Raw genomic sequence first — 17,009 nt, 5'->3', positions numbered from 1 at the left:
GGGACAATTTTTCGTTCCCTATTGTTAATTTTCCTTTTTTGGACGGTGATGTTTTTTGGCACCATCTTACGGTGTTTATATATCACAACTCGTTCGCTATGCCCGTGTCTGTTGTGACGTTTAGGATTTCAATTGACGTAATCTATGTTTACTGGTAAATTATTAAGTCGGGAATTTCGTTACCACAAATTAGCTAAAACCTTTACTAAATTCTTTCATAGATACGGAGATTTGGTTTGGAAGTGTGGCTTTACCTGTAAAAAACTTATTTCAAACGGGATAGCAAATTCTACTTTTTACGGAGATATTGTTTACCGAGCTCCGAAATTAAGATACGACCCGGGTAAATTTATCGATCATTTAAATAAACTTATTATAAAAGGTTACCAATTCAACACTGTAATTAGATTATTGAGTTTTGTTTTTTTTGGTTAAAGTATTGATTTTGTTATTAGTAAATTAAAATCAAACTAAATATCATTTTTATGTACATAATTATGCACATTCATGTCTCTACAATCTGTCGATACCTGTATCTTTGCATTGCACAAGGTCATGTTTTTCTCTGACTGTTAATTGATGCTGGACTTCCCGATAGAAAATGTTTCACAATCCAGCACAAGAAAGTTGAAATTTTTCTATAAAGGAATTAAGATCTGCAATTTTGCTTCTCTAAATTAAGGTCAGTTAATAAGGCATAATAACATTATTTTTATGTACATATAGATATAAGAAGATGTGGTATGAGTGCCAATGAGACAACTCTCCATCCAAGTCAAAATTTATAAAAGTACACCATTATAGGTCAAAGTACGGTCTTCAACACGGAGCCTTGGCTCACACCGAACAGCAAGCTATAAAGGGCCCCAAAAATGACTAGTGTAAAACCATTCAAACGGGAAAACCAATGGTCTAATCTATATAAAAAACGAAAAACGAGAAACACTTATGAACCACATCAACAAACGACAGATACTGAACATCAGATTCCTGACTTAGGACAGGTGCAAACGATTGCAGCCGGTTTAAACGTTTTAATGGTACCAAACCTTCACCCTTATCTGAAACAACAGTGTAACATCACAACATAGAAAAACGCACTATAAAATATCAATTGAAATGGCTTAACTCAATCAAAAGACATATTAACACCAGTGAACATACACCGAACAAATAAATTTGATCTATGATACAATGCAAATACAAAATAAATAAACTAAGGAAAGAATTATTAAAGTAACATTTTATACCGCTGTGAAATGTTAAATAATTTAAGAAAAACAATGTACTTGAACAAAAATATCAGCCATTTGCAATTACTTTAAACACAGGTAAATAAAAATAAATGTATCGACAGGCAGTAGGCTAGTTAGGAGTTAACCTCTTTATAGATCAAAATGAACGTGGGTGTGTCTTTATACATCCCGTTTGAAAAGAATACAAATTTAGTTATGTTTTAATTTGCCGATGACAAAGTCGATATTAGTGCCAATGTAAACTATATACAAAGATCTTATTACAACATTGGTAAGATAACCTTTACTAATAAGTTTGTTTAAAGGTTCGATGAGTTTACACGGATCACATAGTGATTTCCGCGCTATAAGTACAATATTACCGTAAAATTTAGGATGTGAAATACCGTTTTTAATCAGTTTTCTACAGGTACAGCCAAATTTACTTATCAAATCTTTGTATCTATGAAAGATTTTAGTAAAAGTTTTACGTAATTTATGGTAACGAAACCCCTGACTTAATAATTTACCAGTGATGCATTGATTACGTTCGTTAAAATCTATGACATCACTACACACACGGGCATAACGAACGAGTTGGGATATATAAATACCGTATGACGGAGCCAAAGGAACATCGCCGTCTAAAAAAGGAAAATTAACAATAGGGAATGAAAAGTCGTCACTTTTGTCGTAAATTTTAGTATTGAGTTTTCCTTTAGAGATTGAAATGTCCAAATCTAGAAAAGGACAACTACTGCTGTTTATGTTAGATTTAGTTAAAGTAAGTTCTTATGGGTAAATTTCGGTAGTATATTTAGAGAACTCTGGATTATTTAACGAAAAAATATCATCTAGATAACGGAAGGTATTGTTGAATGTATCAACCAAATGTAACAATGACGTGTCTTTACTGAGTTTGGTCATAAATTGAGATTCATAGCAATACAGGAATAAATCTGCTATTAAAGGAGCGCAGTTAGTGCCCATATGAATACCTACTACTTGTCGATTCACTTTATCGCCGAAACGTACAAATATGTTGTCCAGGAGAAAATTTAAAGCTTCAATCATATCTTCACATTTCCAGTAAGTGTATCTAGCATACTTTCCTTTTTCGTTACAGAAAAAGGCTGTAAACGAGTTACAGCAAATAAATTTGTAATGAGATTTTTCAAAAGACCATTTACTTAAATATGAAAATTTTTTCTTGATAAGATTGTGTGGAAGTGTAGTATAGAGAGTAGAAAAATCATAACTGTCAACAGAATTAAAAGGACCACCAAAAGCATGTATTTTATCTAAAACCTCTAAAGAATTTTTAACACTCCAAAAATAATTAACACCATTATTTTCATAAGCTTTATTACAAAAGTTAATAACAAGTTCTTTGATAGTAGTAAGGGAGGTAGTTAGAAGCACTGATAGATTGGTAGTAGAACACTTACTAGATGCGGAGATGAAACGGAATTTAAATGGTTTTTTGTGCAATTTAGGTAACCAGTACATAGAAGGGACTTTCAAATGTTCGGAAGAGGCTTAAAGCTGGGTAGTATGCATATTTATGGACTCTACCATCTACCGATACCTGTATCTTGGCATTGTACAAAGTCATGTTTTTTTTCTCTGACTGTTAATTACGTCCTTACACTAAATCCATTGGATGTTGGATATGTACAGATTGATATTTTAGTCTTCGATGCATGATTTTTCTATTAGTTGTTAGTGGCTTTGAACTAGCTGTCATTAACTGCATGTACTCTCAGATCTGTACTTAGTGTCTTTTTTGTTGTGGGGATGTATAAATACCTTACCACGTCCGGTCTGTGTTTTTGTTAGATTTTCTTCTGCTTTGTATCGATCTGATTAGTTGAGCCCTTTTTAACTGATTTTATAGTTTGTTTTTATGTTGTACTATGACACCACTGTACCGGGTATGGGAAGTATCTGGAGCCTTTTATTGCTGACTATGCGGTATGGGTATTGCTCATTGTTGAAGGCCGTACGGTGATCTATAGTTGTACACTTTTATGTCATTTGGTCTCTGGTGGAGAGTTGTCTCATTGGCAATCATACCAAATCTTCTTATTTTTGTATGTCATCTTAAAACCGAACATGATGTGGTTTTACGTGACATTCATCTAATGGTTAAGATACATAAGAACACTTATGCGCATGGACGAAAAGAATTGAGCGAAGACCGTGAAAAGTCAGATACACCAATAAGTAACTTTTATGTGTTGAGAGCAATGATGAGGAGATGACCGTAGCAAAACAGTTTTCCACATTGTAATTGTATGAAACGGATGAGTGGATTCAGTTTTCATCAAAAGCGCTCAGATAATTTTGTCAATTAAATCAAAAAAGGAAACCATTTACAGTGATTTTTATGTAAAAATAATAAAGATATATGCAATCAATCCTTGATGTCACCAGTTTTTTTTTCTCGACGTCACTTATCATTTTATGGCGACTTGCTCTATGGTACTGTGACGTCACGATTAGAAACTGTCAGTTTCTGTTGTAACAGACAATCTTTTAAAAGGAAAGTACTCTTGTGGTTGGAACTACTATTTTGTAAGTTATACTAAGGACCCTAAAAAGACCTGAATTGACCTGAAAATATACGAATTAATTTCTACATATTTTCTTCAAGTTTTTTTTTAATTTTTATTTTAATATATATACAATGTTTATATAAGTAAAGTTGAATATTTTATGAAAAACGAACAAAATATTGATAAAAATTTTCTATTTGCCAAAATCAGACCTGCACGGGGAAACGAAAAGACCTGTCCTGAAATTCTACGGTCAGACTTATTCAAACTTTAATTTCTTTTTCCTATTTTCGAAGGATTTCGTTCAAGTTAAGATGTTGTTAAATTAACAGTATAATTAATTCTTTTTCAAAATTTAAAAACAAATAATGAAAAATATTTTATGGAAGATAAAACTCGGACCTGAAAGGTGAATCATGAAAAGACCTGCAACAGATTTATGAAAATGAAAATTTGTGTCAAATCGGTTGACATTTCTTTCAGGCTAATGCCTTTTTTCAGGGCTATATATATTTTGTTGCCTCGATCCAAGTGAATAGACACGGAGAATCAAATAGTATTAATGTTATCGCTATTGGGAAGTGTGCGATTTTTTTTTAAAGTCTTCAAAGGCTGTTGCTGTATTTTCTAAACTGAGTAACATAAACTAAGTGCTGAACTGAATTTGAGAAAACTTTTCGTACGATGAGATGCCATTTTCTTGTGTCTACATACCGTTTAACATCTTTTCAGAGCTTCTGGTTTTACTGTAAAACTGTATACATATGCCGGCTCAAAATATTAATTAACTTATTTACTAAATAACCACCACTTAAATACCCACACTTGGGATATGATTTGGCGTGAGAAGGAAGCATCAGTACTGTCCTATGTTCAATTTGACAAGGTTCTCAGCAGTCCATCCATTTTTTATCAGAAATAAAGCATGGTCTCATCAGAAAACGTATACTGGATTTAGACAGTGCTGTTTTTCATATATGTCTTTCTGTGAGTCAAAAACAATAGCAGGGAAAATTCAAACGGACTTATCTTCCTTAATGTGCATGTACTATTAATCGTTGGACAATAAACACCTATTAATCAATCAAAACTAGTTGAACCAAAATTCTTTATGTATCTATCTCAAATAACAGATCTTATCCGCTTTTTTAATTTTTGTTTCACTCATTATAAGACACTAGTGCCTTCATATGGTGAATGTCTACGGATGATTTAGACTTTGCAATATGCAGCACTAAATATTATTGGGAGAGATTTATTATGTTTATAGTTTGAAATATAGTTAAGATGCTTATCCATAACTAAAGGTAATATTATTTATGACCACTGGGTGGGTAATTAAATTACACTCATATTTATTATCATGAAGGCTGGGATTTATCTTGTAATAATATACAAAAGTAGTATACTTCTCCTGTATACATATATTACTTGTTTTTACTGTAAATCGAGATGAACCAATTATTAATCTTATATAATTAAACTTTTCAAAAGCTAGCATCTTAGGCTCTTACATCAAATATGAATGAACTTACATGTAGTTGCTCACATCATCATCATTTGGTCTCCAATCAAATTGTTTGAAATGTAAAATAACAAAATTACAAAACAAAATTCAAACGGAATTTCCCTTAACAAATGGCAAAATCAAAAGCTGAACACATCAAACGAATGGAAAACAACTGTCATATTCCTAACTTGGTACAGACATTTCCTTATGTAGAAAATAGTGAATTAGGTTTAATAGCTAACTAAACCTCTCACTTGCATGACAGTCACAACAGATTTATCCGAATATGAAAGGTTTTCCATTAAATCCAAATTTCTACAAAATAAATATAAATAAAATAAAATAAATAAAGTTGGTACAAAAAACAACTTCTGATCAGGTTACTACATAAGATTGGCATACATCTTCCCTTTTATATTTGATCCGGGGTATAATAAAAGGTTCTGACATTAAGAAAATGGCATAACACTTATAAGATGAAAATAAACTTATCAAAGATACCAGGATTAAAAACACCTAACTCTGATATAAAGGTGGTTCATAGGCATAAAGTTTATGAAGAACAAACTCCCGAGATCCATTCTTGATAAAGTAAGTGGATCAATAAATGTTCCAATGCATGACATTTCACTAAAGTCAAGGTGTACTTCTTTTAATGTTTACATAGTCTCGTACACATTTAGCTTGTATCATGAACTTTATTCTTTAAAGTAAACTTCCTTTGTTAGACAATGAATAAAAATGCCTAGAGAGAACTGTCCCAGAAAATCGCTACTTAAAGTTTTTTTACTACTAATCCATGCTAAAATATGTGTTAAAATGTCTGAAAAGTGTTTCACTCGAGTTCTTTTATGTTTATTTAAAATCTTGGACGACGCCGGTAACATCCATCATCAAACGTTGGGTAGTCGCAAATTAAGATATTCTGAAAAAAATCATTTCAGAGTTAACCGAAACATACATTTTATTTAAGGTTAAAATCAGGTCTATAACCGCTTTGAAATTGGCATCCATGTTTATTGTCATTATTACCGAACCAATAACAATGTTCGTGAGCGTTACGTAATTACAGTATGTCGGGCCTCTAAATGGGGATGTACATAATAACTATATATTCACATTTGCATTTAGAAATTAAAGTACCATTTTGCACCATCACATCAAAAACTTTCGTTTGAAAGAATCATAAATGTTCAGGCAATATCATAAATTAATCGAGAAAAAATACGTTATATTTTTTCTATGTAAAAAACTTACGTTCTTTAGCACATTAAAAAATACGAGAAAAATAACCGTACGATATGAACAGTTTAGAGAAATCACCTTACCCTTCCGGGACACCTGAGATGACCCCCAGTTTTTGGTGGGGTTCGTGTTGCTCAGTCTTTGATTTTCTATGTTGTTTTGTGTAGTGTTGTTTTTCTGTTTGTCTTTTTCTTTTTTAGCCATGGCGTCGTCAGTCGACTTGTTAGTTTGAATGTCCCTTAGGTATCCTACGCCTCTCTTCTAATTATATGTTGTAAATAAAATCCTGGACAGTCCTATAGCATGGCATTATCCTTCCATTTGAATTGTTTTCGTGCTGACATTTAATTTTTTGTGCTTTCTAGAGCGGAACATTGAGAGCAAATATAAGAAATAAAAAACATAATTAGAAAATAGCAACATAATTAAAAAGAAAGAAAATATTAGAAAGCAAACGAAAAAAGAGAATATCTCCCCGCGATTGTATGTTATACGACTACACCAGCCCTTAATCAATAAAAATCATTTTAGTCCTTTGAACTTGATAATTCTTTGCATACACTTTAATGAAGTCATATTGAAAACTCCAACGACCAGATTTGCTTGAACATTCAAATATTATACAATAAAATTTAACTCCTGGAAATATCATGCATTCAATTTCATATAAATCCTGTCGTTTGGTGCAAAATTTACGATGGTTTTTTTTTTGTGATCGCGAAACGTAATTTGTAATGTGTTTCGTGGTAGAAATAACTGTACAATTTATGGAAAGTAACTAAGAATTTGATTGATGTATAGTATTGGTAAATGATCGAAAAGGTATATATCATTGAGACAGCATCCCAGCGACACAAGTAATAATGACATCTAATTAAAATTCAATGACGAAAACATTACAGGAAATGGAAATCTAAAATGAGACAAAAAGAAGGTTTTTTGCTATATACATAATTATGCAAATTTCCCGTTGGTTTAAATTTTGAATTGGTCGGATTACAACAATCGAGTTGGATATCATATAAGGTCAGATGTAAACGCACCATACATATACAGTGTCTTCGTTAAATTCTTATCGGCTGGGTTTGCCTGAAGTTTTTCTTCTTTTTTTGGTTTAAATGCATTTTTTCTCATGACAAAATAACTTGGTGAAAAAATATAAATTATTTCAGAGTAACTTTAGTTGAAATATTCATAGTTATTTGACATTTATTTTTATCTGAAAACGTTGAACAAATATTAATTTATTAAAAGAGAGGCAACAGATACCAGAGGGACATTCAAACTCATAAGTCGAAAATAAACTGATAACACCATGGCTAAAAATGAAAAAGACAAACAGATAAACTATAGTACACAAAACACGACATAGAAAACTAAAGACTGAACAACAAGAACCCCATCAAAAACTGGAGGTGATCACAGGTGCTTCGGAAGGGTAAGCAGATCCTGCTCCACGTGTGACACCCGTCGTGTTGCTCATGTTAGTACAAATATAAACATGCAGGAGGTGATTCCATTTGGTCTTATAACGTAAACTGAAGACGCCCATTTGAGAAGGTGCTGCATGAATTTTTGTCTCACTTTTTTATGCTGAACTCTTTCAAAGGTTTCAAAGTCCTCCTATCCCCTAATTTTAACAGGATGGTCGTTCCCTTACTCTATCAAAGTGACGCGACAAGATTGAACAAAATCACGCAATTCTTTTCGTCTTTAATCAGAGAATTTACATTCAATCGAATTCGTTCATGATACGATATTTTCAATCGCATATCTAAACATAAAGATAAAACCGACACTAAAATTACTTAGCAAGAAACGCTTAACTCATATTTTTAACCCTATTATCAATATTGTTATTGTTATTATCATTATTGTTATTACATGTATCATCATAATTGTTATTCATTTCAGTATTGCGATTATCCTTTGCAGAATGCTTCAAGATAATTTGTAGTACATGTCCTCAATGTTAATATTTGCACGTTTAAATAATATATATTATTTCGGTTCAGATCGTAGGAATTATTAAGCTATCAGTAAAAAACTTCCAATTATATTATTATGGTTGTAATCATCATTATTATTATTATTATTATTTATTTCATTATTGCAATTATCTTTTCTAAAGACTTCAAAATAACGAATAGAACATGTCCTAAAATATTAATCTTCGCATGTTCAAATTGAAAGTTATTGAGTATTTTATTCTTATTAGATACCCTTTTGGTTCAGACTGTAGGCATTATTAAGCTATCCGTAAAGAACATCAAATAGTCAAAGGAAGAAAAAATAATGCATTTATCTCTTTTTATTTTCTGATTTATTTCTAAATAATTTCTTTCAAAATTGATGCAAATCATCAAATCTCCAATTACCAATACATAGGTTTCTTAAGTATCTTAAGATATGTTGGTGATACATAAATCTCGGCCTTAATGATCTAAAATAATAATAGGGTCACTGACTTAATTTTTTACAGTAAATATCATTCAAAGTGGTATTCTAGGAGAAAAAAATACCACAATACGGATAATTATATAATTGAGCATAACGTCATCGCGTTTTAAGCAATAACACTGGTGTTAAACTGATAATCGTAACTGGAATTACGACGATCCCAATATGGCGACGGCAGAAATAGGTAAAATCTTTTCAGTCATTTTTCTCAAATGTAGTCCGTTGTTGTCAAGAGTTACTCAGCTGCAAGGTTTTTCTATACCATTACATCATATTTGAATCGTAACGGTGCACTATAATTGTCTAAGCGATTAGAAAATTGCCGTCGAAAAATTCGGGATGATAATCGTAATTCGATGGCATTTTTCTTGTTTGATAATCGTAATTTCTTTATGGGATAATAGTAACTGAAAAATAATAAAGGTGTCTTCCAGCTTGTCAATGGTATTTTGTGTGTAAAAACGGCAATGTCCAGTTAAACGATGACATTAACGCGCAAAATAAAAAACAATGAAGCAACTTACAGGTTAATATTTAGGACAAATTTACTTACATGTATATATATCTCGATTTATAACTGACAACAATATGCATAACCTTTTAATATATACATGTACCTGTTAAAGATATGAAAAATGAAGCAGCTGTCGAGTCAGTTCTTGTGGTAAATAGATAATTTAAAATCTTTCAAAGTTTCAATGTTGTTTTCGCATTTAGGTTTTTTTTTTTGGAAGTGGGGAAGGAGGGGGAGGGGGTATTAGCAGTATCCCATATCCCAAAAGTGCAATCCTTTCAAATGAAAGTCCCGTATACCACATTTCAATATGCCATATGTTTTGCCTCAAATATTGCATATATCCAATCGACTTTTAAATCAATAAAAAGGGCAAGTTAACCTCCCCTATCTCAATATTCCCTATACCACGGGGATGGCTGTGGGTTACTTCCTATATAAACATATAAGTTATAACATGGACCAGATTTTTGGTCTTCGGCAATATATGAAAGGGGATATTATTTTTTTTAATTTCAGCAGCACGCCAGAAGTGACACCACCCCTTTCCCCGTGCCTTATACAGACCTCATTTATCATAAGATCGCTGTCAGTTTTGAGTTCCCTGTTGTTTATATTCGGGGATGGGTCCACAAATTATGTGAAAGGGAAATGGTGGGGGGGGGGGGGTGCTATAAACTGAACGTTTATACTAAATTTCTGCGAAAAATGAACAAAATTTCCCATCAGTTACTTAACTGCATTATTGGATTTAACAGTTGATACTTTGATTGGTGGATATGAGTTTTCATTTTGCCCTTTTCCTGATATTTCAATAGAAATACATATAGTTTAATTTTGGAGTGAAATGTATCCCGGTTAAAATAGCCGTTCATATTTTTCAAGTGAATTCACTTTTGTTCTGTTTTACACTGATATTTTATATGATTTTAAAAATTAAATTGAAATATTTTGATTAAATACCCATGTATTTTAGGACGTTTCTTTAAACAGGGTGGATGGTAAAGGATCTAGAATATTTACCAGTTTATTGTTACTATTGTTTATTGTTACTATTGTTTATTGTTACTTGTGTTTATTGTTACTATTGTTTATTGTTACTATTGTGTATTATTGTTACTTGTGTTTATTGTTACTATTGTTTATTGTTACTTGTGTTTATTGTTACTATTGTTTATTGTTACTATTGTGTATTGTTCCTTGTGTTTATTGTTCCATGTGTTTATTGTTACTTGTGTTTATTGTTACTTGTGTTTATTGTTTTTATTAGCCTTAACTAAATGGCGCGTATAGTCTTGCGAAGCATTTGAAGGACTGAACAAAAACACAAATATATATTATATATATATGTGTATTGGTCCTCAGAAGGCATAATATGTAGATCATCACGGCGGAACTGGTTTAATTACAAAGACTTTAATAGATAATCAAACAAATATTTTGTGCTTCAGAAAAATGCATGACAATTATGAAAGGCTAATTTTTGTTTTCATTTGATAGAAAAGTACTAAGTATATGGTAATTATGCAAATACAAAAATGTTCTTTGCTACCTTCAATATTTTGTTCTCTACAATAACTTCCATGCATATGTATGCAGCATATTTTTCATATACTAAGTATTTATGATTTCTTGAATCAGTTTGTTTCTGATATGGCGGAATATGCGCTATGATTTCTTAAAGTTGCAGTCATTCTTTGAATAAATATAGCTTGTTAGGTAATTTAAGGCCACATCAATTTGAGTTTTTGATCTTCGGGCTTTTTGGCCAAACTATTCAAGAACACAAATCCATGTTTGCCAATGAACTCCACACGCCACCATGTGCTTAACTCCATAACACACAAGCATTCCAACTTTTCTCTACTCTTATATTATCATTAAACGTTTTAAGGATGTCATATTATTAGAATGCCAAACTAAATTGGTGTTGTTAAAATTTATAGTTATTTTCTGAGATATCGAAATGTCAGTGACGGTCATGAAGTAGCTAAGCATTTTTATAGTATTTATGGGCTATACAACTTTTTACACATTCAAAAAGGTGTGACATTTGTTTTCAAGTCCGTATTTAAAATGAATACCAAACAATATTTCTTTTTAACTCTAAACATGAAGAGATCATGATGACATTTTCAAAAATTTTCTCCCATATTTTGTGACGGTCCTAGTTCCTGGAGTTTTCAGTATTTTAACATAGTTCGTGTATCCCCATTTACAAATTTATTGAAGCTGGTCCCCCTTCCAATTTTATGATATATACTAGTATGTAGCTGTTAACATTAGAACTGTTAATCATATATGCACATAAGATGTGGGAACGTTTTCGTGATTAATTCATCACCATATTTTCATCATATGCTATTAGATAGACGTTTTTCGTGTCAATACCAATCAAACACTATCCAGTTACGATTATCTTCTTATTTATTAATACCGAAATTACGATTATCATTTTTGCGAGTTACGATTATCATCCCGATTTTTTTCGACGGCAATTTTCTAATCGCTTAGACAATTATAGTGCACCGTTACGATTCAAATATGATGTAATGGTACAGAAAAACCTTGCAGCTGAGTAACTCTGACAACAAATTAACGGGCTATATTTGAGAAAAAGGACTGAAAAGATTTAACCTATTTCTGCCGTCGCCATATTGGGATCGTCGTAATTCCAGTTACGATTATCAGTTTAACACTAGTGAATAACATGTCGTTTTGTTTTACTTTTTTTCACTACCAACTACGTGTGGAGACTGAGACTTATCCAACAATATGTTAACTTATAGCATCGACTAACGTCGGGTCTCGAATACCCATCCGTATATAAATTCTACTCTCCTTCCTGACGTGTTTCCAATTTTATAACTGATCATTAACGCCAATAGTATCTTAGCCACGCCAATAATCAAGCATTCAGAACTAACTGTTGTTTAGTATTCATTTCAGGATGGTGTGTATCTGGATTGAAACTAATTTCCTCGCACTGCGATACGAAGCAATTAAAAAGAGGACACTGATTATTACTTAATTCTAGACTATAAGACTGCTAACGACTATCTTTTATTTTTTTGGCTTTTTGCTATCAGAAATCCCCCCTCTTTCGACGTTTTAGTGTGCTCCTACGCCACTGATATCTTTGTCATTCTTAGAATTGTCTGCAAGATAAGTCTACATTCTTAAAATTGTCTGCACGATAAGTGTAACCTGTTGCGAATGTTAGCAAAACAAAAATGATACCATTTGCTTTTTAGCTACCTTCGCGACATCAATTATCGCTAAAAAATGAAACGGTTTGAAAGTTCGTATTGTTGACATCCCCCTGAAATATTTCTGATCCGCCCTTAAATAGAGATTTTATAAACGACCTCTAAACAGGCAGGGGTATATGTACTTGAAAATGGAGAGTTGAAAATGGTGAATGTGTGCCATGTACCCATTGTGTCAATTTCAAGAAAAAAGCATGTAGATATGAAGAAGACCTTCTAGTTTTGATATTATCCACAATATCGAATTCACTGGGGATATATGGCATGTACGCTGAACGGAAACAATATTATATAACATGTATTGAATAAGTTAGTAAGATATTTTTCGTTTTTATACACCCGTTTATGGTATACCGATGTCAGTCCGTCCATCCGTCCGTCTGTCGTCAACATGTCGGACATTAACTAAAAAACACTTTCGCCGATTTTCATGAAGCTTTGGTGGATTGTTTATATCTATTGAAGTAAGCTCACTTTAGATTTTTATAAATTTTACATTTTAAGTTTCCGAGCTATGGCATTTTATTAATAAAAAATGCGGGATTTTTCTAGTTTTCGGACTATAACTGAAAAATGGTTTGCACAATTTTCATGAAACTTTTGTGAATTGTTTATATATATTGACATAAGTTCCCTTTCAATTTTTAGAAATTTCTGATTTTACGTTTTTGAGTATTGGCACTTTATTCATAAAAAAGGGGGGATTTTCCAGTATTTCCGACAATAAATCAAAAACGTTTTTACCAGTTATCATGAAAATTTGGTGACTTGTATATATCTATAAATAAATAAGCTCCCTTTTGTTTTTTTAAGCGAATCATGCACTCATGGCGCAGCTCTTTATTGTATTTGAGAAGGTTTTGTTTGAATAATTCCTAATATGCATACAAAAGCAAGTCAGCCAATAATTGTGCATACTTAGTACATGTACCCAATCTATTGGGACTAGTGTTGAAATATCAATCTACCAAATTCGACAAACTGTCGATCAAAAAGTCAAGCATGTTTATAGTGATATAGTATTTGGTAAATTTGCTGTTGGAGGTTAATATGGTTCTTCTATAATTAAGATTAAGTTACATAAAACAGGGAAATTCTATCCACGTTTAAGTATACAAGAAGATGCAGTAAATCGTAAGATAATTTTATAAAAAATAAAGTGATCAACTGAGGGAAAGTAGAATTAAAAAAAAGAATAGTAAATAGTAATAAATCTGGAATTTATAGTAGAATGATGCCATTATTTTATATTTACATGGAAGAGGACGAAATCCTAGTGTTTTGTATAATTCATTTAAATTTAAATATCTTAAAAAGATTGTAAAGATCATAACTGAATTGTTTCATTATACACGAAAGTGTTTATTTCATAAGCTCTTTCAAATTTGCTGAATAAAAACGCACATAGTAAATAAACACGTTATGAATGTATTTTGATAAACAAAAGCAAGAGTTGTGGTCACATGTACATGTATGTCATATCTTTAAAACGAAATAGGAATACCTCAGCCCAAAATACGAAAAAAAGAAATAAAAAAAAAACCAAAAATCATGCTAAAAACAGATGTACTACACTGCAAAAAAGTTTAAAGTCAGTAATCTTTGCGGAACTATTATAAACATTTTAAGTCACGTTTATATAGTCTCATTATACAAAAATGCTTGCGTTATTCTATAGTTTAAAGCGTAACACGATCTAATTACTTATCTTACCTCCTATACATTTCTATGAATATCATTGGCTAAAAGCGACCGCGTGGAGACCGTGTATTTTTGATATTGGGTTAGTAGGCGTGTTTTTTTTTTTTAATACACGGTTAGTAGTGGTGTTACGTCCCTTCATAAAAACAACACGACGTTGAGGAAAAATATGAAACGTTTCGCCAGGACAACAGACGAAGAAATTGATGATGAACGATTGAAATAAATCCAGAAAACACTTTAAAAGCTAACAAGTTTTCATTGTTGGCATTTGTTTTTGTATGGACCAATGGGAGTAGGTTCTTTATATCGAAGACTTGATCACGTTGATAGACCACTAGTCTAAATGCCACATGTTATGATAGTCGGTAAGATAAATTTGTTACACAGTGTGCTAGTGACCTAATACGATATGTATGGGGTCAGTAATTTCTTCCATATGAATTTACTGACCCCATATATATCGTATTAGGTCACAAGCACACTGTGTAACAAATAGTATGGAAAATCTTTCAATATTTTTCAGGCAATTTAAGGCGGCTTTTTGAGAGGCAAATATAAAAGTAGAAGATGTGGTATGATTGCTTATATGAAAAGTCTGAGACCAAATGAGGCTAAAGGTTAGCAACTATATGTCACTGTGGAGCAAAACCCAAACCACATAGCACGCTATAAGAGGTTCCGAAATCAAAAATGTTAAACAATTCAAACGAGAAATCTAACGAAATGATCTATGTAAAAAAAAAATAAACGAAAAACAAATATGATAAACAGCAACAAACAACAACCACTGAATAACAAGCTCCTGACTTGTTACAATTCTTACTCTACCTAATGACCTCATATTCAACTGGCTTTCAAAATGTTCCGACGATCTGATTGCACATAAATCAGTCAAAAATGTACAACCCAATTTCAACAAGTCGTTGTTTCATTACTGTATAAAATATTAGCTATATTTAACAACTTTGCGGGTTTTTTTATTATTTGTTTTTGTGTTTTATTATTGTCTTTTGTTTGTGTGTGTTTTTTATGGTGTAAATGTGTTTTACGGATCTTAATGCTATGTTACATGGTTTATATTAATTAAATGAAAAATCCTAAGACTTTTGTGTTTCAATTTGACGTTAGCGAGACATTTGGAACCAAATTATTTTTTTTCTTAAACCATTGTTTAAAAAAATATTTCACCGTTATGATATATTAACCTTTATCATATTTTAAAAACCTTTTTGTTTTTTTAGCTCCTCAACTTGTTTCGGTTCTTATACATCCTTGGCTATCAAATATTCGGATTTGAGCGTTCCTGATGAAGATAAATCCAGAAAAGTGTTTCGAACGCATGGAATTCATAACGTTTTTTTTTTTCCTTTCTTTTTTATGAAATATTGATATAAACAAGACTTAATGCTTTATTTACTTAGTCAAGAATAATATTCCTTTCGATGGGTGATTTATACTTCCTTTCAGAATCCATATTGTCAATGCAAATATTAATGTAATCGACATTTTATGTACCTTTAATTTGAATCTTGTTTAATAACAATATACCGGCATAAAAAAACATCAGAGCACAGTGGGGTAAAATAGTAAACAATACAGTATCGAACTAACTCGCTGTAAATAAAGGCAAGTTCAAAGTACTTATTCCGCTGATATCAAATCACACCGTCCGAGAGTCTGTATGTTGATTTCAAATAATTGCTCTCTAAATAGTGTAGCAAGACATAATTGTTCATAAAGCATGTTGTGCATGAATGAATTTGTCAAGAGTTTTTATATTCGTTACAAAAATACGTCACTGTTTGTGATGTCCTGTGCTGTCGTTAATGGAAGATGTTCGTTGTTATTCGTTGTTTACATGTTGTAACGGCTATTATATTATTTATTTGTGCGTTTCTCTGTGCTGAGTGTTCTTGCGTTTGTTTGTACTGTATTTCTGTCACGTAGTGTTGTCATTTTAGCGATATTTTTTAACATTGACATATAAGCGGGAGGTTTGGCTAGCCATAAAACCAGGTTCAACCCACCATTTTTTCTTAAAAATGTCCTGTACGAAGTCAGGAATATGGCAGTTGTTATCAAATAGTTCGTTTCTATGTATGTTGGCGTTGGTTTTTGTTTTACTTCAGTGTTTCTGTTGTTCCGTTGTTGTTCTCTTATAGTTGGTGTGTTTCCCTCGGTTTTAGTTTGTAGCCCGGATTTGTTTTCTCTCAATTGATTTATGACTTTTGAACAGCGGTATACTACTGTTGCCTTTATTTATGTAGAAATTTGAAGGTATGATTTCAAGTGGTTAGTCTTTAAAATGTACACCTTACATGACTAGTAATTTCTTTCTTACAAAAATTAGATTTTGTGCGATTCTCAAAATCCTGTGCCCTTCAATGTCAAGGAACAGTAAATGGGCTATGTCACAGATTTTGGTAACATTTTGCCTACAATTTGGCTCGTTGAACTATAACTGAAGTTAAAAAAAAATGCATTTATCTCTTTTATTTTCTGAAATATATCTGA

Source organism: Mytilus californianus, unplaced genomic scaffold (genome assembly GCF_021869535.1).
Source record: "Mytilus californianus isolate M0D057914Y unplaced genomic scaffold, xbMytCali1.0.p SCAF_7, whole genome shotgun sequence".
Classification (NCBI taxonomy): domain Eukaryota; kingdom Metazoa; phylum Mollusca; class Bivalvia; order Mytilida; family Mytilidae; genus Mytilus; species Mytilus californianus.
This window is presented reverse-complemented; position numbering follows the sequence as displayed.